At 41.1% G+C, this 25,646-nt stretch overlaps 1 protein-coding gene across 8 annotated transcripts in view; it reads right to left on the bottom strand.

Annotated features, from left to right (window-relative positions):
* SNCAIP (synuclein alpha interacting protein) overlaps positions 1-25,646 on the bottom strand; it is a 157,453-nt gene that overhangs the window by 86,853 nt on the left and 44,954 nt on the right. Inside the window, exon 1 of one of the 8 annotated variants that reach the window (XM_053220264.1) lies at positions 3,762-3,991. The exons of the other annotated variants lie outside the window; for them this stretch is intronic. The gene's annotated coding sequence lies outside the window, so the exon portion shown is untranslated. Of the gene's footprint in view, positions 1-3,761; positions 3,992-25,646 lie in introns of those variants that run through there. 8 annotated transcript variants of the gene reach the window in all.

The following is a 25,646-nucleotide window of genomic DNA, read 5'->3' as shown; positions in this document are numbered from 1 at the left end:
AGTATTATAAATCCCAGGTCTACTAATAAAGGAGGCGAATGAAAAAAATGTAAAAATCTAATGAGGATTAGTGTAAAATTCCATGCTTATACAATAGGTATGCATTAGAAGATATTTAAAATAATTACTCATTGAATCTGAAGCAGTCCAAGTGGCTATCCTGGCTAACTGCGAAAAATAAAATCCTGGCCATGTATTTTTAATCATGTTTATAATATGCTTATTTTTATTGACTCCAAGTCCAGAAATCAGATTATTGGGAAGATTTTATCAATTCTTCCAATTAGAATGTACCAATTTAATAACCAAAAGAGGAAATAAACTCTCCATAAAATAAATGTTTTTTTTTTTTTTCCTGAAGAAGAGTACTCTCTGATATGTAGGCAATTAAGCAAGCATGGTAGGCTCAGCAACCAAATATTTGCATGTCTGTGCATATACGCAGACTATGATTTGGCAAGCACTAATTCTCTGATCCAATGCTTTCAACTATCGCTAATTTACTGAAGACACTTAGAGAAAGGAAAATGAACACAGTCTGTTTCCTGCTGAGATGAGGTACTATGACTAAAAGTGCAAAAACTGAACGCTGCATGCTTAACTAATGATTTTCAATACGTGGCAAAGCATGTTAAGAAAAACACGAGATGAAAACACGAGATTACTGTCAAGCACCTTCAGGAATTCCGCTAGGAAGTATCATCCTCAGTGTCAATAATATGCCGTTTTTGTTTTTGTTTTTTTTATTAAAAACATTTTTAACGTTTATTTATTTTTGAGAGAGAGAGAGAGACAGAGTGTGAGCAGGGGAGGGGCAGAGAGAGAGGGAGACACAGAATGTGAAGCAGGCTCCAGGCTCTGAGCTGTCAGCACAGAGCCCGATGTAGGGCTCGAACCCACCAACCTTGAGATCATGACCTGAGCCAAAGTTAGACATTTAACGAAAGGAGCCACCCAGGCGCCCCAACAGTATGCTGTTTTTGAATGCAACGCCTTGCAGAGAGTACATACTTTATGTATTAATTGTTACAATGAGTTTATTTCCAGACTATGTTCCTTTGTTGAGTCACTCTAGAATTTCTATATTCAAAATCTTGGCATTGTCCCAAAGGACAAATGTTATGATGCCTATTTTTCTTCAGCTTCTAATAAGTAAGTGTTTGCGTATCTTCTTACCATTTCCCTCAGAGCTCTGATTTCAGGGAGAAGGGGGTCTTTAAGCCCCCTTGCAGAAACTGTCTAGGATGAGGGCTAGGGAAGCCTCGGCTGCACCTTCTAGGACTGGGGCCTGCTTCCCCGCTATTAAAACTGAGTGTTTTAGCTTTTTTAAAGATTTTTAAAAATGTTTTTTAACTTATTTTGAGAGAGTAAGAGAGAGTGGGGGAGGGGCAGGAAGAGGGAGAAAAAGGATCCCACGGAGGTTCCGCTCTGTGAGCACAGAGCCCAACGCGGAGCCCCAACGCACGAACCGTAAGATCATGAACCTCAGACGCCTAATGGACTGAGCCACCCAGGCGCCCCAAAACTGAGTGTTTTAAACCGATGGTTACCAGAGGGGAAGTGGGTGGGGGAAATAGATGATGGCGATTAAGGACGGCACTTGTGATTTGCGCCGGGTGATGTATGGAATGCTGAATCACTACACAGCACAGCTGAAAGCAGTACAACACTATACGTTAACTATACTGGAATCAAAATAAAAACGTAATCAAAAAAAAAAACAAAAAACAACTGAGTTCTTTTCCATTAAGCATATGGAGGAAGGGTCACCTTTGCAGGCTGTGGTGTGGGCTCTTCCTCTTTGGGACCACAGAGGGACACCAACTTCATTTTGTAATTCACCAACATAAGCGGGAAAGGACTGAGCGCCGAGAAACCTGAAGAGAGAGCTGTGAGAACAGCTGGAAAAAAGACACAGGCTGCCAAGTCTTTTAAGAAATAGACTAAGATAAAGTGAGAAATCCAAAGTGGAGTGATCAGCCACATTAATAAAATACTGAACTTGGCCCCTCTAAGGATTTCAGTTTCTGAATCATCCTCTCCAATCCAGATGTCGCCATATGTCATTTTCTTTCTTTCCAAGAGGAGGAAAGACATCCAGAAGCAGACAAAGACTAAGGTGGCTAAAGGAAGAGTATCAATCAGAACCAAAAATACTTTCCCATAGTAAAAGGCTACCTGCTTGTTTCCAAAGTCTGTAAGACAATCCACGTAAATCCTGTTGGGAGACAAGGGGTCTGTATCATTTCCTGCACTCCGGTGTTCGGATTTTCTGGTATAAAGCAAAACGGGGATGTATACTGCCACACCAGCCACCCAAAGCACGGACACCACCTTCAAAGAACGCTTCTGATTTTCCAGATTGGCAGCCTCACTCGAGGGGTGGACAGTCTGGTAAAGCTTCCGGTGGTAGGACAAGGCAAAGTGTAACATGAACCAGATGGCCAGGGAAGTGGTCAGGCTTGCCGTGAAGTGCAGGACTCTGCAGCCAGCTGAATCCAACACGAAACCAGAAGAATAAACAATTTTCATGACATTCACCACCGCGTTTTTAACGAGGTGGACGAATAGAAGGCTGAACATCAGAAGATGGGATGTCTGTAACCGGCCAGGGCTACATCTCCTTGTAGAAAAAAATAAACACACGTTTCCGACAACGCTCACAAGGATTAGAACGGCACAAGCGGTGATCTCAAGGACGTCCGCAGATGGCTTCATGGTAAATAGCAACCTGGTCCTCTCAAATGTCTCCTCCTCAAAGCTGAAGTCCTTAGGCATTTGGAGGACTTTTTAGCGAGGAGACCTGGGTTTTTTGACCCACTATGTTGACAAAACTGATTAAGGGTAGAACACGAACTGGTATCATCCGGACAATTCTGAGATGGTCTGTGATAGAGTCCTGCTTGCTCCAGCGATGGGTGGCGGAAAACACAACAGCTTCCCAAGAGGAATTTGTTTTATCATCTCCGGGGATATAACGAGATTGCAGAAGTTCTAGGTATCACCACCTAATTAAAAATTCTCAGAAATCTATTTATAGCTACTGTAATGCAATTTCCTGGATACGATGTGGTATAGTTTTCAACAACCATGGGAGAGAAGAAAATTAAATACGTGTTAGCAAAGGAAAGGGGGCCAGAGATTGAAATGACCCTCTCCAAATCAAAGAGGTAGCGTATCTGAATAGCAGTGAGGATTTCCAAGTAAGAAAATGACAAGTTACCAGTGACGGTACCAAGTCACGTTCATGAAGCACATCAGTTTTCTAGCATCTTTACCATTTTAACAAAGCAGGAATACGATTATTGATTCTGATGACCTCATGGCATTGTTGCTGACCTTACAAAAGAGATGACAGAAAATACTCTCAAAGGAAGTAGGGAAGGGAATAAAGAAGGAAGAGAGGAAGGCAGGGAGGGAAGAAGACACTTTTAGAAACACAGGCATTATGTCCAGGACCAAATCTCTAAACTACTGATTAAAGAAACACTCTGACAATTGGAAAGTGATGAGGGGACCTCCCCACTACCCTGAGCACAGAAGGCTAGGAAAAAATTTCTGTCCTAAGTATGGTTGGAGAGTGACAGAGCAAGGACAGAAAAATGGCACCGAAACACACTGCTCAAGTAATCTGGCATTAATTCACTTTCTGGATGAATTCTGTTGGCGAAATATATCACAACGATCCATTCTGGGGACAAGCTACTTTCCCTCGACTGTATTTACTCATAAATTCTGCTGCCAATCATTCCACTCCATACCGTCGCCCCATCTGCCTTGGGCTACCTCAGGAGTACTGGACCCGGCCTGCCTCGACTTCACCAACTGTGGATGCACACCTCTTCCCAACTCTGTGTTCAGTGGCTTCATGTTGGGAGCTTGGCATTAGGCATTGGGAGAGGGAGAGAGAGTATTTACACATCATGCAAATTATCAGATGCTACAAATCAGAGCTTCTGGTGAGGGACGTGAACTACATACTCTCTGTATCTACATTATACTGGGACAACACTGGCCTGAGCAAAATATACCAGAGAGATATGAAATTAGCAGATACTTTATGTAACAGTAAGATCGGTATTTGGTACACACTAGCTCTTTCAGGAAGGGTACACGTGAGAGATTTATGGCAGTAGTTAGGTAAGAAAGCTTCCGCCAGGGGAGGTGACACTTGGGGGTGCTGACACTTCCTATTAAACCCCCTATCTCTAGTTGGCTATTCAGACACACAGCCGTCTAAGAGTGCCCACACCACATTGCTGCTCTTCCCTAAATATCTATTACTTCAGTGTTAAGTGGAGTCAGTCAAATAGGTACCCTGGCGTTTCTCATGATACTAGTAATAATAATAATAATGAAAAAGAATAATGGTAATAACACAACAGTAATGCTCATTTTGGCTACCGTTTATTTCATACCGACTTGAGCCAGACACTGTGTTGGTGTGTTCCTTTACAAATATAATCTCATTTAATACTTAGAATCATTCTTGTTTCACTGATGAGGAAACAGAAGACCAGGCTGGAAAGTAAACTGCTCAAAGCTACTGAAAAACGGGGACAGGAATCCAAGGCAGGTATGATGGATTCCCAAACCACCGGTTCGTGGGCCTGGTCTCTCCACGTGTGCTGTCAGAGGATGGATTTTCTGTTGAGTATTCTCCATCTTCCCCTAATGGTTTACGATAAGTATACCCAACATATACAGCCTATAAAGAACTGCTTTTGAGGGGCGCCTGGGTGGCACAGTCGGTTGAGCGTCCGACTTCAGCCAGGTCACGATCTCGCGGTCCGGGAGTTCGAGCCCCGCGTCAGGCTCTGGGCTGATGGCTCGGAGCCTGGAGCCTGTTTCCGATTCTGTGTCTCCCTCTCTCTCTCTGCCCCTCCCCCGTTCATGCTCTGTCTCTCTCTGTCCCAAAAATAAATAAAAAACGTTGAAAAAAAAATCTAAAAAAGAACTGCTTTTGAGAAGAGTTCCCTCAGGTTTATAATACGAAGTCATGCAGATTTTCAGACCACAAGGGTCTTTTCCCTCCTCTGATGATACATGTTATGGGTGCTTATACTTCGACATCCATAAAGATCTTTAAACACTCTCCACATCAGTTCCTGCTGCCTTACTTGAAAGAGAAAAAGGCTGTTGCCAGCATGGGTGAGCCCTCCCACTCCAGATCGTATTTAAGCAAAGGCACAATGACCGCCTGGAATGAATTTGTAGAGCAGGCAAGAACCACCCTAAACAGCAGACAAAATATAATTATGAGACTGTAATTGTAATTTGAAATTTGATTTTGGGATAATACATAAAGAAACTGTGTATGCGATGCTATTTCTCAAACAGGCCAAATAGTAACAATTTTTATGCCAAATAACATTGACTTCTCAGAGCTGAGGGTAAAAAAATGTTTTATAAGCCTCCCCCACCCTCCCTCAAAAAAATAAAGGGTTATGTAAACATTGTCTTTCAAAGGATTAGCAAACATGTAGTATGTTCCTTTGCATTAGGGCAACAGGGTAAAATAGAAGTCATTTTTTTTCCTTTAGCGTTATTTCTATACTAGAGAAAAAACATACATTAAAATATAAGGAGAGTAAAATTAACTTTTGTGACTATTGTCTTGACTGCTGGAGAGTACTTTTCTTGGCCAACTACACACAGTAGGGCTGAAGAGAGACACTCACACTAATGACAATGCATCCCATTCCCAGCATGGTGCTCAACTCTGGGGAGGAACACCCACTGTCATAGTCCTGCCTTCAAGAGGCAAAAAATGATCTAGTCATAGGAACGCACTCATGAAAATTTATCCATTATATATATATAATATTGTATTGCACATATAATACGTGCACACATATAAAATGTTATACCATTATAATATATATTTAAGTAATTATTAATCATTAATAAATAAATATTAGACAGGAAAGTGATCATGAGTCCAAGCATAAAACATTCACAGACAAGAGGGGCTCCTGTGGGCAGGGCTATTTTATTTTATTTTATTTTTTGAAGAGAGAGAGAGAACGAGCAGGGGGGAGGGAGAGAGAGAATCTTAAGTAGGCTCCACACTCCAGGCCTCTTGCTTCCAACAGCTCTTTCCAAAAGGGAAAGAGAAGGGAAAAAGCTGCCCGAAATCATGAAGCAGAGGTGCTAAGAAGCCTGGGTGTCAACTCCGGGGATCCCAGAGAGCCTTGGCAGTGAGCTTCTGACAGCACAAAGCCCATCTCGCAGCGGCACGAACACGGCACAGAGCACGGAGTGCCCCGGCCGCACTCCTGCGTCCTCTGCCCAGGAAGGTAACTGTCACATGTGTACTTCAAGGAGGGAAGGAAAAAATCTTCCTTTGGAAATGGAACACGGGCTCTGCCAATCCAACTGCACTGAGGTCATCTGAGAACCGAGGAGTTCAAAGGTTCTCCACGGCTTCCATTTACTTTGGCATAAGATTTAACAGAAAAGAACTAAAGGGAAATTTATATGGCCCAGGCTGTTTTCCAAATCGCAAACTGCTAAAGTTACTTAGATTTTACTTTAACTCCCAATCACATGTAAAGTGGTTCAGATGTAAATGTTTTCCGTGTGGCTGAGGGCAATCTAGGTTTCCTCAAATGCACATGTGCAGTTCTAATATTAAAGATTTGGATTCAAAAGTCTCAAAGAACTTCGAGTTCCCCTTGATTAGAGACTGCTGTTACTTTATGCAAGGTTAGGTCCAAGGAGGAGAGAAAAAAAAAAACACGCTGCCTTCATTTGGACGTTAGGTTCTCACAGTAGCAGTAAGATAAACAAACTTTGCAGGCTGAGGGAAGGGCATTTATTCCTTTAAATTGAGTATGTAATATAAATAAATGTCTTCTAAGAAGAGATGCTTGAAACTTGATTTTAGGTCTGATTCTATACAAGGGCACTAATTTATTTCAACGAAGATTGGTACAGTGCATATTGGGAAGGGCATGCCTTCTGGAAGGCAGGGCTGATCTAACCAAGCAGGATAATTCACTAAGGCACAGAAAGCTGCTGCTTGAAATTGTCTGATTTCTTCACTGGCCAGGAGCAAATTGATATTTGCATTTTTATATACAGCAAACTGGAGAGAATTACCAAATCTTTTACCTTGTAATCAATGGCTGCCTAAAGTTATTTTCAATTCTCGATAAGGCAGTGATTTTGTGAACAGCCAGGGTATGACTAAAAACCCCTAGCTCCAAATTAGAAGTGAATGAAATGGAACTTCAGGCTGGTTGGGGTCAGAGCAATTAAATGGTAATTGCCTTTTAGATACATTAATGTTGCTAATTATATTAGTGTGCTAAGTGCTGGGAAATGTGGATAAGAGCTCCGGGCCACTGGGGTGGGGAAAGGGAGCTAAGATTGATTAAGCCTGGCACTGAGCTGGATCCTTCACACACGTTTTCTCCTGAAATTCTCACAATAACCTACAAGGTATTATTAGCTTCAGTAATCCTGAGAAACTTGCCCAGTTGGTTCCAGCTGATATGCAACTGAATCAGAAATTCTCCAAGGACTGCATGGCTCCACAGAGCAGGGGGTTGGCAGGGCCTTGAGTTGGAATGGGGAGAAACACTGAATTCAAATGCTGGAAGAAATTTGGTAGCAGAGGAAGATGAGAGAACTTGAGAACCAGGCCTTGATGGAAAAGTCTGTAAGTGTAAAGACCCCAGTGGGCCTTTCCTTACTGTATATAGAAAGCAAGAGCCCAGGATAGAATTCTGCTCCGTGGGCAGAATCTGGAGAAGGATGATATCAGGGTATGGAACACTGGGAGCAGAGGATCTCCCACCATAAGAAGATGATTATGGAACACAGGAAACCCACTTAGCACCTCAACACCAGAGGTGCCAGAAAAGAGGTCCCAGGTGTCTGAGGCTGAAAGGCCTGGTCAACTAGGAAGTAGAGTGGAAGGGCCAGTGCCGCTCTATCTGAAACTCTCTAGGCCAATCTACGAGAATGACAAAGGCTGTGCCTAGGAATCTGACGTCAGAAGCCCTGGGTTAAATCACGTATGGGTCGTGAATGCTTTGTCGAGGCATATCTGCTCTGAGTCTTAAGCTCCTAATAAGGATTTTCCAAGAAACAATGAAATATATATAGCTGTGTGTGTGTGTGTGTGTGTGTGTGTGTGTGTGTGTGTGCGTGCACATGTACAAGTGCACACATCTATGTTAGTATGCATATGTGCATTTCTGTTTACACATATAGCTAGGAGTGATCATAGTGTCAATGAAATTGTGAACCCAGGCTGAAGGTGGCAGAGTGTTTTACAACTGCTAGTTTTGTATTGATGTCCTAAAATCACACAGTCAAGGAGGTGCTTTCTGCTTGTAAGTGGAAGGTGTTATGTGGCTCTTTGCCAAAGGCCGGACTTCTGAATGCACTGTTTCTGCAACATAGGCTCAGTTCCTTGGCAAGCAGCTGTGGAAAATTCTAGGAACTTCCCCAGGCCTGACTCCAGCCCTGAGACCTTGGGTCTCTACCTCTACTCAATCCTCTACAGATAAAGCCCATCTCTGGCTGTATGCACCTGACCACACACATCCTCCCCTCTCTAGCACAACAAAACTCATCTCAGCTTTGGATTCTGTTCCATCTTTCCCCCCGCCCCCTCGTCCAAACAACTCAAAAGAGGCATCTACTTTGACTGTTGCCACTGTCCTGTCTCCTTTTCTTTTTAACTGACCACAGGTGAGTTTCTACTTTTTTCCTCTGGAAATGATTTGGAACAAGATCAGCTCCTAAATACTCAATCCAATGACCACTGGACCGGTCTGACATTTTTTCTCTTTGCCCTTTATGGCTCCAGTATTTTTGCTCCCTGTGGGTCCAAAGTCTTGGTTTGCTTCCTACTCAACCACTGACCCCTACATACACAGACAGCCTCCTGCTCCTTGATATCCCTCTTTGGATGTCGCACAGGCCTCCAACTCCAACAACCTTACTTGGGAGACCATCATCCTCTGCTCGGCTAAGGTTAGAGACTTGGGTATCATCCGTCCCCTCTCTCTGCCTCACCTGACATTCACTTATCCCATCAAGTAACTATTTATCCTTACCATCCTTCTGACCATTTCTTATTACAGCTTCCTCTCATTGTTTCTTGCTTGAATGAATAGAGAAGAACAAGACAAAAGGCCAAAAAACTAGTACATTTTTCATTCTTCAAAATCATTCCCTGCATCTATACAACTGTCCAAGTGACTTAAAACACAAAGATGGCCTATTGAAAATACCTGAGTGTCTTCCCACTGCCCATGGGGCAAATGGCCAGTTCTTCCATCAGTCATAAGGAACCATTTTGGGGCCCTCCTGCCAACCTCTGACTCATGCTGGAAACTTTAATGAGGCTGAGATTCTGTGCATATTCCATGCTGCTCCATGTCCTGTGGTGTTGTTGGCTTATGCTGATATCTCTGCAGACATCCTCCTCCTCTTGTGATCACCCCAAAACCTCCAAACCCCTACCTCTGGCTTTTTGTTGGCCAATAAATAGTGCAATCACTTGCCTATTTGGTCTCAGATCCACTCTCTTGGATAACTATTTCCTGAGCTCCTCTGCCAGCTGACTGGCTTCCTGGTAGGTCTGGGCAAGCGCAGGCGTGGGCAGAAGATGAGAGGGCAGGGAGAAGGGACATGGTAAGTGTCTGTCTCTCTAAATACCTATACACATCTATATATCATACACACACACACATGCACACTGGCACACACACAATTGCCCTGCTATAGGCAGTGTCTCCTATAGGTGATCAACTCCTACAAGGCAGCGTCATTAGCATCATTCTCAATTGTGCTAGAAGGAATGGTCACCCTCAGTTGAAGGTGGTAACAGACCACCTTCTTTTGCCCTTACAGCCCTAGGAGTGGTGGTGGCTTCCCTGCCTTTGCTGATCACAGGACTGTTTTATCTTGCTTAGGTTTTGGTTTCAGCCCTTCCAGCAATGCAGTAACTAATGCTCTATTTTAATTTCCCTCTGTGTAAAATTTCTGGAGTGGTTTCTGTTTATTGTGATTTCACCCTGACCAATTCACTTAGTTTGCCCTTTTAAACTACTCTTATACACTTACCTTGGGGGTTATGTAGGAAGTAACACATAAGGAAGTGTCCAAATCTACACCTGACTTCAAGTTTAGAGTCCATGCCTGCCTCTTCCTCTGTGAGAAATCCCCGAGAAAATTATATTCAGTGTCTTACAAGAACTTAATATTAACTGCTCATGTTTCTGCCTACTTCATGATGAGATCCTTTGTCTTGTCCACCATAAGCCATAGGACTCAGCACATACTGTGGCATATGGAAAGCACTCAAGAATTTAGCAAATGAATAAAAAAAGTCCACTGAATGAAGCAGTGAAACCAAACAGAGATATTTTTATAAGAAGCTAACTTTAGTTTAGCCACACAAGGCATCCAAAATTTTCTGTACCAGGACTGTACAAAGTCTTACCACAAAACAAATCATAGTTTAATATAGTTAAAATAAATATAGGACATAACTACATTTGGGGGAATAGCATGTATCATAAAAATCAAAGTCATTATCCCTCAAAATTTAGGGTTCATGGTTCAAATTAGTTCAGAAAGTAAGAAAAAGATGGGTGTTTGACAACAGTGAACACACCTAACAAGGCTGACCAAAGGTTAGGGGAAGGCAACAAAGCAGGCAGGAATCAAAGGGGGACAAAACCACCAATGAGAATGACACGTTCTTCTGAGAATCACTTTAAGTTCAAACTCTAGCCTTATACAAATGTTTTACATCTACTTCTTTTTACTACTATACTCTTCTGTGTTTCCTTTCATTAGAGAATACCAATGAAAACTATTATTTTAAAAATTAATTAATAGAAGAAAACTTCCTCAACTTAAAGAATGTTTACAAAACTCTGCAGTTAACATTATACTTAAATGGAGAGACTTAAAGCTTTCCCACTCAGATCAGAAATAGGCAAAGAGGTTCCTTCTCACCATTACTTTTCAACATTGTACAGTAAGTCCTACCTGATGCAATTAGACAAAAGGAAATAAAAGGTATAAAGATTGGGAAGAAAGGAATAAAACTGTTTTTACAGTTTTACATGATTGTCTACTTAGAAAATATGAAAGAAGTGACAGAAAAACTCCTAGAACTAACAAGCAATTACAACAAGGTTGCAGGATATAAGGTTAATATACAAAAGTCTATAGCTTTCCTACATACCACAAAGAACCAAGTGGAATTTGAAATTGAAAAAACAACATCAGTCACATTAACACCCCCAAAATGAAATACTTAGGTATAAATCTAACAAAACATGTACAATATGTATATAAGGAAAACTACAAAATACTAACAAACAAAATTAAAGAAGAGCCAAATGAGAGATACTCCATATTCATGGATAGGAAGATTCGTATAAATCTAACAAAACATGTACAATATCTATATAAGGAAAACTACAAAATACTAACAAACAAAATTAAAGAAGTGCCAAATGAGAGATACTCCATATTCATGGATAGGAAGATTCAATATTGTCAAGATGTCAGTTCTTCCCAACTTGATCTATAGATTCATTGCAACCCCAAACAAAATTCAAACTAGTTATTTTGTGGATACTGACACACTAATTCTAAAATGTATATAGATAGACGAAAGACCCTTAATAGCCAACACAATATAGACGGAGAAGAATAAAGTTGGAAGACTGACACTGCCTGATTTCAATACCTACTGTTAAGGATATTGTAATCACGACAGGGGGGTATTGGCAAAAAAGACTATACAGATCAATAGAACAGAAGTGGGAGCCCCAGAAATGGATCCACATAGTCAATTAATCTTTGACAAAGAAGAAAGGCAATACAATGAAGCAAAGGTAGTCTTTTCAACAAATGGTGATGGAACAACTGGACATCCACATGCAAAAAAAAAAAAATGAATCTACATCAAACTTTATACCCTCCATAAAAATTAACTCAAAGTAGATCACAGACATAAAATGTAAAAGGCAAAAACTATAAATCCCCTGGAAGATAACATAGAGGAAAACCCAGATAACCTTGGGTATGGTGATGACTTTTTACCTAAAACACCAAAGGCACAAGCCATAAAAGAGATTAATGATAAACTGGACCTCATTAAAATTAAAAACTTGTGCTCTGTGAAAAGACTGTTTCAAGAGGATGGTAAGACAAGCTGCAGACTGAGAGAAAATATTTATGAAAGACACATCTGATAAAGAACTGTAAGACAAAATAGCTGAAGCACTCTTGAAACTCAACAAGAAAGTAAACAACTGATTTAAAAAAAGGACTAGAGATCTTAAAAGACACCTCACCAAAGAAGATCTATAGATGGCAATTGAGCATATGAAAAGATGCTCCATTTCATATAGTATCAGGAATATGATATTAAAACAATGATGAGATACTACTATACACTTACTAGGATGGTCAAAATCCATAACACTGACGACACCAGATGCTGGTAAGGATATGGAGCAACAGGAACTTTCATTCACTGCTGGAGGGAATGCGAAAGGGTACATATTGGAAGACAGATTGGCCATAGTTACAAAACTAAACATATTCTTACCATGAATTCCAGCAACAGTGCTTCTTGATATTTACCCAAAGGAGTTGAAAACAATGTCCATACAAAAATCTGCACTGGAATGTTTGCAGCAGCTTTGTTCACAATTCCAAAACTTGGAATGGCCTTCAGCAGGTGAATGGATAAATAAGCTGGCGTATATTCAAACAATGGAAAATAATGCAGCACTAAACACCAGTGAGCTCTCAAGCCATCAAAGGACACGGAGGAATTTTAAATGCATATTACTAAATGCAAGAAGCCAAACAGAAAGTCTACACACTGCATGATCCTAATCATAGGACACTCTGAAAAAGGCAAAATTATAAAAAGTTGATTCGTTGCCAGGCATGGGAGGTACGGGGACAGGGATGAATGGTCAGGGCACAGAGGATTTACAAAGCATTGAAAACAATCTGGATGATTCTGCAATTGGGGATACGTATCATTACACATTTGGTTAAATCCATAAACTATACAAGACCAAGAGTGTAAGGTAAACCGTGGACTTTGGATGCTTAAGATCTGTCAGTGCAGGTTCATCAGTTGTCACAAATGTACCATTCTGATGGGGATGCTGATAACGGCGAAAGCTATGCATGCATGGGGTCAGGAGGTACACAGGAAATCTCTGGATTTTCCTCTCAATTTTGCTGTGAACCTAAAACTTGCCTAAAAAAAATCCCAAAAAACAAAAACCAAAAACCAAACAAACAAAAACCAAGTCCTTTAGAAAATACTAAATTATCTAGCACAATATTACCAGCTTACAAGTTAAGGAAATTACTTCTAAAAGGAACCAATGAGCGGCGCCGGGGTGGCTCAGTAGGTTAAGCCTCTGACTCTTGTTTCCGGCTCAGGTCATGATCTCACAGTTGTTGAGTTCAAGCCCTGTGTCAGGCTCTGCAGTGACAGAGCCTGCTTGGGATTCTCTCTCTCTCTCTCTCTGACTGCCACTTGCTTGTTCACTCTCTCTCTCTCAAAATAAATAAACATTAAAAAAATAAAAGGAACCAGTGATTCGCTTAATTAAGGTCATAGAACTTGCTCATGGTGTGCTGGGGAAGAGAAGAGAGGTCTCCTGAGTTGTTCTGCCTACTACATGTTTTGAATTTATCAAAAATTAAATAAATAATAGGGATACAAATAAACGAAGTAAAATGAGTGGGGAAAACAGTTATTTTTTTGACATTAAGGCAACCTCACCTCAAGTTGGCTGCTGCCCATACATTCATACCAAAGCCCCTGGTCCAAATGACTTCATTAGCGAGACATCCGTCAATACAGAGGGTCCCATTCTCATTACAAACAGGCAGAGGACATGTAAGTACAAATCTGTCTTGACTAGAATTTTTTAGACTAAGTTTCAAAAGTCTCACATCTACATCAATAGCTGAGTAAGAAGTTGAATACAGATGCTTATTTTTTCAGATGCATTTTATGTATTGTTTCTTTAAGAAAAATTTCAGCTTCAAATCATTTTAAATTAATCAAGTGACGTTTTAAGCGTCTCATCAGTTTCCAACACTGTTCTAGGTGCTATGAAAACCTGGGATTTTGTCTTCTTTCTTCCTTTTCCCTCTGTACCTAAGTCACGTTAGAATCCTCAATTTCAATGCTCATGTTTACTTCTACTTCACCAATTTTCCCTTTTTCTGGGCCTAACTCTTCCAGCTGGCGTACGGCAAAGGGAGCTAATTTCAACCGGTAGGACCCTAGTGAATCTCAACCACCTTATACAGGGTCTCAGGAAGAGATCTGTCAATTTCAGACCAAGACCCTTCCAGGAAGCAATGCCATCTGGTAGAAGAGGCAAGACAATGTGGACATGGGGACTAACGGAATTGCTGAAACTATGTGCAATCAAGTGAGTGCAACTAACAACAGAAGCCATGGAAACACAATGTTTTAAACATATATTCCTTCCCTCTTGGACACATCTTTTGTCTGGGACTCAAACCCTTGGTGAACTTTTCAAACTGTATCCCAAGGTGAAGCTGGTTGGAACACATGCAGCTGTACAATCTAATTCATTTGCATGGGTTTGTTACATCATTATCCAGGGAGGGAGGCACTGCCAAGCCACAGAGTGTGGTTTATGCTCCGTTCAGCCTCGGGTGGACCTCTGCTTCACCTGTCAAACTCCAATTGAGTTACTGGCTCACTCCTTTCTTGTTATCTAGTGAACTGTAGACATTCTCCAGTTTCTTCCTCTCCCATTTAATCTGATTCTATGTGTGGTAACCAGCACACATTACTATGAGTTCTCTGACTTCAAACATTCCATTTCTACTAACAAATCTTAAATTTTCCCTGTTCTGATCCATTACAATTCTCTTCAAGTAAATACTATAGTTCCTCTGCATGTTGCTGAGCTTAACATAGGAAGAACCTGGCTCTCTACCATTATGAGTTCTATTTGCTCCATTTATGGGGTCAGAAAACACTAGATTCCTTAATTTCCAATCCCCCCCCACCCCGACTGGTGATTCACACTGGTAATCTTTACACCTCCGTGGGCAACAATATCCATATTCGTCCCATACTCTTGCTAGATTTCTACTTCATCAATGTTCACAAGCTTTTAAGTGATGGGGACTCAGTGTCCTCATCTGTAAAACAGGCACATTTGATCTTTGGGGATACTGTGAAGATGACAAGAAATCATGTAGGCAAAGTCCTTAGAAGAGTGCTCAACAGGTGTCAGTTGCAACTGTTTTTATTATTCTGAGTATAGATCAACTACATACACATCTTCAATAATAAGCAAAATTAGTCAGTGCCTCCAGGTCAGTGATGATTCAGAAATTATGACCCTGCAGATGGATTTCAGAATGTTTGCCACTATTTTCTATCTTTAGTTGTCCCCAACTGTATCCATATTCCAGTAGGTGATTACAAGGACCAGTTTTTTAAAAATCATTTTATAAATGGTTAAAAGTTGACTGTGCTGATACAGGGCTAAGGAAGCAAGACACATCTTTCCTCCTCTTTCTATGTCTGAGCTATCATTAGGAATGGATTACATGGAAGCAGCAGATCAAATGGTACTGATGGAAAAGCTGTTCTGGAAAACCCAGGGAACATGTTTCAGCAAACATGCTGAAGAAGATCATGCTGGGACCTTTAGGTCAGTGATACAGCCTTTCCTCATCACAGGAGGACAATCATTCTACACAGGGAGGCCTGGTTATCCAACTTCCCACAGTTTCAAGGTTGCAAGTGATATAAAAGTCATCATAACATGAAAATATTCATGCGTTAACTGTTTTAAAAAACTCTCCCCGCTGGGGGGAAACTGGGTGGCTCAGTCGGTTGAACGTCCGACTTCAACTCAGGTCATGATCTCATGTTTGTGAGTGTGAGCCCCACATTGAGCTCTCTGTTGTCAGCGTGGAGTCTGCTTCAGATCCTCTGTCCTCCTCTCTCTGCCCCTTTCCCCGCTCAAGTAAATAAACATTTAAAAAAATCCTTAAAAAAATAACTCCCCCTGCTCAAGGGTCTCTCCCTGCTTAGAAGGAGCAAGCTCTATATCCTCTAAATCAACATTTTTGGAAATTGATCCTGCACTGGTTAAGTAAGGGAGGCTTTTTTTAAACCTTCCTTCAGTGCCAACACAAATACAATGTAAGTGGATTGTAAGTTAAATTGCAAAGCTCACAAAAACATGCAGCATTCATGAAATCAGAAATGATGATGCTAAGTAACTCTTTGAAATATACATCAGACCACATTAGAGAAGCAGTAATTTCAGAAACATATCAACAAGGATGGTGGTTTAATAGGTTTCACAAGAGAAGGGGCTATCAAATGATAAGAAGTTTTGAGTAAGTTGGTGAAGCCCAAGGATTGACTGACTGATAATTTACTTACACAGAAATGACCAATGTTATATACTGCAAAACCAAACACAAAGTGATGGATGTCATGTTATATGAATCCATAATATTGCTGAAAGAACTGACTGCCAATTCATTCAAAGATCTAACCTAAGTCTCATTAATTTTGTTTGTTTGTTTCACTATTTACCACGAAGACATGTTCCCATGTTTAGAGACTTCACTTTAAGTGGTCTTTTATTCCGCTCTGGACTATTCTCAGATAATGAGGACCTCTGGTGCAAATAATCATACTTTTTTTTTTTTTTCAAGGAGTATACTTGGAGACATAACAAAATAAAACTTAAGTGCTAAGTGAATGTAGTCCAAAAACAGAGTTCTCTTCTCCAGGAAGAGTTCCAGCTAATCAATTTCATGAAGCTAAAGAGACATTACTACCTCCTGAGCAATTCATCCCTTGCCAGGCACTTTACACGCTTGACTTCTAAAACTTGTAATAAGTCTGCAAAGCTGGTACGATTCTCCCCATTTTAGAGGCAGGAAAGCAGATATTGGTTAGAGAACAATCATCAGTTCACAGAACAAGTGACGGGTGGAGAAGGGATTGCAGCCTATGTCCAACAAGACCCTAAGATCATTCCACTTAATGCTAAACAGAGAGTATACCTGGTGCAGAAGTCTGGAGCTGGTGGGAACCAGGAGTTTTCAGTTCAGTTGCTAATAACCCTATTCATTACCAGCCTCCGCAAGAAATGAACTGAAGTGTAGTTTCTGGGGCTGGCTGGGGGCAGCCTGTCAGGAAGACAGAAGATGCATGGCTCCCGTGTGGTTCCAGGTACTCTGTTGAACACATGCTGCTAGAGACATCCAAGGCACTTTCAAGCATTCTTATGTATTTGCCTGTTGTGGGATATTCTTTTGAGGAGAGAGGCTGGCTGTGTTCCAAAATATTCTGGTCTCAATAAGCTAAAAGCAATGAATGCTGACATCAAAATGTTAAAATCCAAAAAGAAATTTGAGAAAGTGGTTACAGGTGTTCTTTGGAACAATGTTTTCCCCCTTTTGCATGAAGGACCCTTGCCATAAGTGCAAATAATCAACCCTGTCTGCATAAAGAGGGTCTTAAAATCCAGTAGGTTCTCCAAGCTATAGCATATTCCATACATAGGATCCCTGCAGCGTGAGATCTCCCTTCCCTTAAGAAGCTGAAGGGAATATTACCTGTGGTCCGTAACACATGTCAGAGACCAAATCTTGATCTCTAAGCCTACAGACTCAGACACTTCTTAGCACTCTGCTTTTAAGGTTTTTATTTATTTTTGAGAGAGAGAGAGAGAGACAGAGACAGAGCATGAGGAGGGGAGGGGCAGAGAGAGAGGGAGACACAGAATCCAAAGCAGGCTCAAGGCTCTGAGCTGTCAGCACAGAGCCCGATACGGGGCTTGAACCTGTGAACCACGAGATCATGAGCTGAGCCAAAGTGGGACACTTAATTGAGTGAGCCACCCAGGCGCCCCAGCACTCAGCTTTTAAAGGCATATTATGCTTTACCTCTTCCAATAAAAATAGAATACAACTTTCCACTAGTAGCTATTATATTTCTCTTGTACGATCTTATTAAATAAAAAGATTCGCTAATTCATGAAGCTTTCTGGAGGAAGGCACAGTGGATCTGCAAAGGGTTGTTGTTTTATTCAAGATATCAACATTTCATTTTGTTACTCAGGGCAACAGAACATTTGACATGAAACCTGCTTAAAAATTTAAAAGTTTGGACACTGTGACAGTTCAAATCTAGTAAATTTTTGGTTATCTAAGCTTCAGAGCATAGTTTAGTAAATTATGGTGGGCTTAAATGGAGTCTCTGTCTTAAAGCAAAAATGACAAAAATTATTGTTTTTGAGACCATCCTTACTCAAAAAACATTTTCATGTCTACTATATGGAATGATTTCCTATCCATACAATTATATATTAAGTTATTGTTAAAAAACCTTCTACGAAGTATATTGAAAGGTTGTGGATAAGTTTTAAAAAATTAAATTATACAAAAATCTTAAAATGCCAACAATCATGCTTATTTCTTCATAGACGTGATTCGTTACGAGAAAGACACAAATCCTTAGCCTTGGATTATCTTACTTCTTCTTACATATATTCAGAAGTTTCTCTGAGTTCAAAAGTTCACAGCAACAATTTATAAGGGTCTTAGCTCTTAAGCAAGCCAGAGAGAAGGTGCTGCTTTTAATCAGCACTCAGCTACAACCCTCGCCAGATCTCCCCAGTCCGGCACGATACAGAAGGTGGCAAACGCAGTCACACTTTCAAAAAGTATGATTTGCCACAAGGCAAATTCAGAAAAGTTACACAAAGAATCTGTAGGTACACACACATTCCATATTTCTAACTTTGGGGAACTGTAGCCCTGGAAAGAGAAAAAACTTGTGCAACTATCTTGGGAGATAAAGGGAGTGAAAAAGGTTTATTGTGCTGAGCACAGACCAGGAAAAATGTGCTTTGCTCCTGGAAGTCACATATGCCTTTATTTGTAGGCTGGAGGCCCCCAGGTGACGCTCTAAGGAGATGAGGCGAAAAAGCAATAGAGGGATATTAAAAGGGATTCCATTACGATGGTTAAATAGTCTCCCTTAAGAGCCACATTTTAATTTTTTTAATCCTGATATTTAATCCTATTTAGAGGTATGGAGGATTGGAGACAAATATTAAAATCATGAAGAACCCTTTCCCTGAAAAATATAAGGCTCTCCTCCCTGCCTTCCTTTCCTTCCACTCTTATCCATTGAGCACCACATATGGGACATCGCCATTGGGCATTCAGCAGTGAATAAGGAGACAGGTCTGGTGCCCTCAGGGAACTCCTATTTTAATGCAGTGCCATCCAATAGAACTTTCTGTGATGATGGGAATGCTCTTTAGCTGCATTTTCTGACATGGTGGCCACCAGCCACAAGGGCCTACTGAGCACCTGTAAGGTGGCTGGTGTCAGTGAGAGACCCAACTTCAAATTTTATTTCATTTCCATTTATGACATTTAAAACTCAAATAGCCACATGTGGACAGTGGCTATCATGTGGGACAGCACTGTTCTGATGGATTGATCAGACCATAAACAAGTAAACAAATGGACATAAAATCTTTCCAGGTTTGGATGAATGCAATAAAAAAAAAAAAAAGGCTAAAGCTGACTGTGGGAAGGTTGGGTTTTTTTTTTTTTTTTTAAGTTTATTTTGAGAGAGAGAGAGAGAGAGAGAGAGAGACAGAGAGAGAGAATGTGAGTGGGGGGCAGGGCTGAGAGAGAGAGAGAATTCCCAGGAGGCTCCACACTGTCAGCACAGAGCTGGACATGAGGCTCGAACCCACCAACTGTGAGATCATGACCTGAGCTGAAATCAAGAGTCAGATATTTAAATGACTGAGCCACCCAGGTACCCCAAGACTGGCTCTTTTTTTTTTTTTTTAATTTTTTAATATAAAGTTTATTCATTTATTATTTCAGAGAAAGAGAGAGAGAGAGGATAAGCAGAGGAGGGGCAGATAGAGGGAGACACAGAATCTGAAACATGTTCCAGGCTCTGAGCTGTCAGCCCAGAGCCCAATGTGGGACTCTAACTCACAAACCCTGAGATCGTGACCCGAGTCGAAGTCAGATGCTTAATGGACTGAGCCACCCAGGCGCTCCAAGGCTGGGCTCTTTTAAAGATGGGGGAGTCAAGAAGGGCTTCTTTCTGCATGACAAAAGGCATCAGGCCACGCAAAACCTGGGGAAAGATTACCAGCAGAGAGAAATGGAAGTTCAAAGGGTCTGGAGCGAGAGTGACCCTCAAGAAGACACAGCATGAAGGTGGGCGTGGTGGGCAGTGGGCATGGGTCTGAGGGGGCCAAGTCAGAGAGGCAGGCAGAGGTGTGAGGACGCAGGGCCACAGCGCCCTGTAAAGGGGTCTGGAGTTTCTTCCAATGTGGAAGGGAGCCAGAGAGCAGTCAGAGGCGGGAGAGTACCACGAGCGAGCAGCTCGCAGAAGACCAGACTGCAAGAGGGGAAGGGTGCAAACAGGAGTTGGTTAAGCAGGCACCATGTAGCGGGGCCCCATGCCCCACGGCTTGTCTAGTGCCATCTCAGGGCCAGACTCAGAGTGTCAGGTGAGCCAACAGACCCTGGCTTGGTGAGGGAGGTATGTGGTGACAGTACACGTGTATGTGAGGAAGAAATGGGAGGTGGAGGAAGATGATTCCCAGTTAACTGTACAGCTCATCCCCACGTCACCAAACTCTGAGGCGGGGAATGACCTTTGAACCCTTAGCAGCAGGAGGAAAAAGGTGCTCCAATTCCCAGGTCTAATCAAACCAGAAACACCCTTATGGGTAATGTTAGGAAGTGTGTATGTGTACATAACATTTTAAGTAAAATATGCCCAATTACTGCAGTCTGATCAAAAAGAACTTCTTTAATGTCAGGCATATAAATTGTGTAATGACCTTTTAAAAAGGAAGCCAACTTGTGCAAGATTCTACTGTCGCCAAAATACACTTGGCAGAGTATTAAATACACTCTCTCTATATTTCGACATGCATAAATGCCACCTACCTTCAAAACCAGTTATTCGAAACCATAATAAATGCTGTCTAGTAGGAGAGCTGGGGTACAGACCACTGAAATTTCTCATTATGCATGTTCTTTTCATGTGTTTACAAGGGATATGGCCATTGGTAGGTTACACACAGAAAAGTCCTAGGGCTTCATACGGTGGTGTCACCGCATAGACACATTTAACGTAAATTAACTCTACAGAGATTAACTCTACAGAGAAGAGGCGGGGGGGGGGGGGGGGCGGGCGATGAGAAAGGAAAGCAATTGACATAGGGTAGGAAATTCCACTCACTGTGCCTTTCCTTGAGTCTAGGCCTGATCATGAACATGAGAGTCATGACAGGAAATGAGCTGTCCCACCCACTGGCTTGGTTCCCATGTATTTCATGGTATGGGGATCTTACCAGGCTGGTGCCCTTCTAGGGTTCCTTTTTCCCAGCACATGGTTGTACCTCAGCTGATGCTCAAACAAAGCGTGGGGCTTATGGGAAGGTGGATTTCATGGGCAATTTAACAGGCATTCAAGGGGTCATTTTGATTAGACATCATTGTGGCCTCATGCACTGGTTTTACAACCTAATCACTTTACAGAAAGGGGGTTTGCTGTATACCATCATTGGCACAGAGGTGGCTCAATTCTACTCAGAAGGGAGGATCATGAAGGACCTTAGATTACTGTCTTGCAGTTTCAAAGAACTTGAAAATGAAGCTCGCTCAAGAATTTTTGGAGGAACTTAAGACTCTATGTAAAGGACATTAACACAAACAACAGAACATAGACATCTTACCTATTAAATTGGGAGCCTCTGAAACATAGTTTTAAATCTAAATTGAATTTGTTTTGTGTTTATTTAAATAACCTGTGGAGAATTAACAGGAAAGTTGTTGCATGGAATTTGCTTTCCTTTCTAGAAATGTCTATGGTAGGAAGCTAAACTCGTGAACAAAGAACATATGCACCCCCTCACACACGAACTTTTTATTCTACTAAAGATTATATGATCTCAAAACCTAAACATTCTTTTGGAACATAAAACCAGAATTTATATCCTGGCACTTGAAGATTTGGGAGTGATGCCCAGAAAAACAAACATGTTTTCTTTAATTAGTCCTAAAGGAAAAGAAATACAACTGGAAATTAATATTGTTGGTTTAAAAATGCAATAGAAAACACGGCTCATAAACTGAAGGAAATCTGAATTTGTTCTAGGCTTTAATCTGAATAAAAAGTATAAAAATAAATAAAAGGCCAGTTGACATGCTTTAAAAGGGATGTTTCATTTACTGTTTTTGATGAGTTTGTGTTTTTGCTCATGTTTAAACTCCTACTAGGCTGATCACTGAAAATATCGTATAACCTGAGTCACATAATATTAACATGATTACTTCACTATATATCTGCTCCAAGACAATCAGCTCAGTCAGGGCAACTTTCTTTTCAATTGCCTTTGCTGAAAAGTTGCATAAACATCCCAGACCAGTTAATTCTTTCCACGGGCTTTAAGCCTCATTGACATGCAGATGAGAGCCTGATCAAATGACAGGCCTGGGAGCCAAGTGGTGTGAGTGAATTTACCCCCCCAGAAATGATGGGGGCTCAGTCTGCAAGCCCTGAGGCCTGGGCGGGCTTTCTCTCTTCTGTGGAATACCAGAGTTTCTTGTAAGGAAGAGTCAACTACCCTTGATTCTTAAAACATGCTTCCTTGAGCACCATGAAACGCATACCAAGTCGGAAGTGGGAAGGAAATGAACGCTAGGCTCAGCTTCAAGAAAATGAAATACCCAGTCTTCTGACATGGGGAAATTAATGTGAATTAAGGAAGCGCAAACTCAAATGTCTACTTGGGTGGGGCCAGTCAAGCGACGGAGTCAGCTGGAAAACAGGAATTCTAAATTATTGCGAGGGCAGGGTCCAGCTGGGTCGGTCTGGTTCTCAACTATATCCGAGCGTCCTGGCCCACATCTGGGACATGGTACGTACGTGTTCTCTATCTGTACAGAATGAGTTTATAAATGTTGTCAGCAAGTAGCTGTGTAATCTGGTCAACGCAGGGTCTCTGGGGGAATTCTCCTTCCCTGAGTTCTAAAATGGGGTGGGGGTGGGTTACACCCGTGGTTTTCACACTGGCTCACCCTTACCTGACCCCCATTTGAGCCCCCAGTACTATCCCTGCTTTAACTACAGCAGCTCTTTCCCCTGCCCCCCCTCCCCCCCCATATCTCATGATTCTTACAATTGTTTGAAGCTTGTGGCTGTAAAGTACACAAATCAAAGCTGTACGGTTAATGAATCTTCACAAGCTGAAATTCTCTCCTTGTCCCATTTCAGTCACTGCCCCTTCCCCACTCTCCTGAATTCCCACACAATCAGGCGGGTGGCCGTGTTGACTTTATATAAGTGGAAGCACACAGTATCACAGTATTTTGGCTTCTTTTGCTCAACATAATGTTTGGAAAATTCAGCCACACTGGTGTATGTAACTGTTCATTCCTTCCAGCTCTAAAATTCTGCTGCTAATTACTAACCCAATATACAAGAAAAATAACTTTTGAAAACATCTAGGGCAATACAACTGATCATAGTAATAAAAAGAGCTACAAGCAAAGCCTAGGCAACATCATCTTTGTTTACAAGTGGATTAAAGGATTTCCCAAAGGAGCGCGTGGGTGGCTCAGTGAGTTAAGCTTCCAACTCCTGATTTCGGCTCAGGTCAGGATCTCAGGGTTGTGAGATCGAGCCTGATGTTGGGCTCTGTGTTTGGCGTGGAGCCTAAGATTCTCTCTCTCTCCCTCTGCCCTTCCCCCTCTCGTGCTCTCGCCCTCTCTCTCAATAACATAACGTAACGTAACGTAACATAACATAACGTAACATAAGAATAAAATAAAAATAAAGGATTTCCCATGGAGATGGGCCTCTATATCAACTGGTAATGAGTAACTGGAAGCTGCTGATGATTCCAGAACTGTTCTCAATCAAGTTCCCAATAGTCTACAGCTCTAATAGATTGTTCAAGTTAGAGCCATGGCATATAAACTATGGTTAACCATATATTTATTTGTAAAGCAAGGTGCTTTTGAGCAGCCTGTAATTCAAATACACAATGACAACAAAAGGAAATATTTGTTGGAAGGCTAGACTAATACCCTCTTTTCAAGGAACTCAAAGTTGTCTTATGTTCTGTCATCTGCCCACAGTGGTTTTTTTTTTTTTTTCTTGGCTTATAACTGTGAAGATTAAAAAACTTGATTTTTTTTCATAAGGTTCAGAGTGGGCAAGAAAAAGTATCTGGAGGGAGGAAGGAATAGTCAAAACACAGAGAATTTATAGGGCAGTGAAACTACTCTGTATGGTACTGTAAGGATAGATACATGTCATTATATACTTGTTCAAAACCCATAAACCATCCAATACCAAGAGTGAACCCTAACTAAACTATGGACTTTGGGGAAAAAATGATGTGCAAACGTATGGTCACCAATTGTAGCAAATGTATCACTCTGCTGGGGGATGTTGATAACGGGAGGCCATGCATGTGTGGAAGCAAGAAGTATCTGCAAAATCTCTGTACCCTTCCTCTAAATTTTGCTGTGAATCTAAAACTGCTCTAAAAAAACAAAGTTTATTAAAAATATGGTAAGTGGGGGAATTGACAAATATCCAGGGACTTCCCATACAGCATAAAGTACTGAAATATTTACGTTAATACAAATTTTTTGTAACGTTTATTTTTTAAGAGAGGAAGGGGGGAGGGTCAGAGAGAGAGGAGAGAGAATCCCAAGCAGATTCCAACCTGTGCCAAAACCAAGAGTCAGATGCTCAACTGACTGAGCCATCCAGGTACCCCAATCACAATTTATTTATATAGTTATAACATAGGGAGGCTGAGAAGTTATTCTTCCTAGACAACTCTTCTCATGAACTTTTACAAGAGTAACATTCCAAACAAAACTATTTCTAGTATTTCTGTATTTTAAGATGAAAGTATATATCTTTGGGATATTTCCCATGACTACAAAATCTCAAAAGTTGTTTTAGGTATAAAAGATATCCTTGCAATTTATTTATTTTTCTGTATTTACAATCTCAATTGGGGAATTCAGAAAGGTTTCAAGGAAATGTACACATTTCATTAAGAGAGGATCATGGGTGACTTTCAAATAATATTTGGTTCCTCACTCAATCTAAGTAACAAGAAACATCTTAAAATAGTCAAAAATGATAATGAAATTAAAAAAGAAACTTAGCTCTTTCAAAAGTGAGAAACAATTTATTTTATTTTATTTTATTTTTTTAACGTTTATTTATTTTTGAGACAGAGAGAGACAGAGCATGAATGGGGGAGGGTCAGAGAGAAAGGGAGACACAGAATCCGAAACAGGCTCCAGGCTCTGAGCTGTCAGCACAGTGCCTGACGTGGGGCTCGAACTCACGGACCGTGAGATCATGACCTGAGCTGAAGTCGGATGCTTAACCGACTGAGCCACCCAGGCGCCCCAAAAGTGAGAAACTTTTGATCAGATATAGTAAGGTCAAAATAAAGTACTTCTTAGACAAAAAAAAATTTTGATATCTAGGAAAATCAAAAAGGAAGTAAAGAATAATCTTTGAT

Source organism: Acinonyx jubatus, chromosome A1, assembly GCF_027475565.1.
Source record: "Acinonyx jubatus isolate Ajub_Pintada_27869175 chromosome A1, VMU_Ajub_asm_v1.0, whole genome shotgun sequence".
Taxonomy (NCBI): Eukaryota; Metazoa; Chordata; class Mammalia; order Carnivora; family Felidae; genus Acinonyx; species Acinonyx jubatus.
Note: the sequence above shows the minus strand (reverse complement) of the source record. Positions and strands in the feature narration are given on the sequence as shown.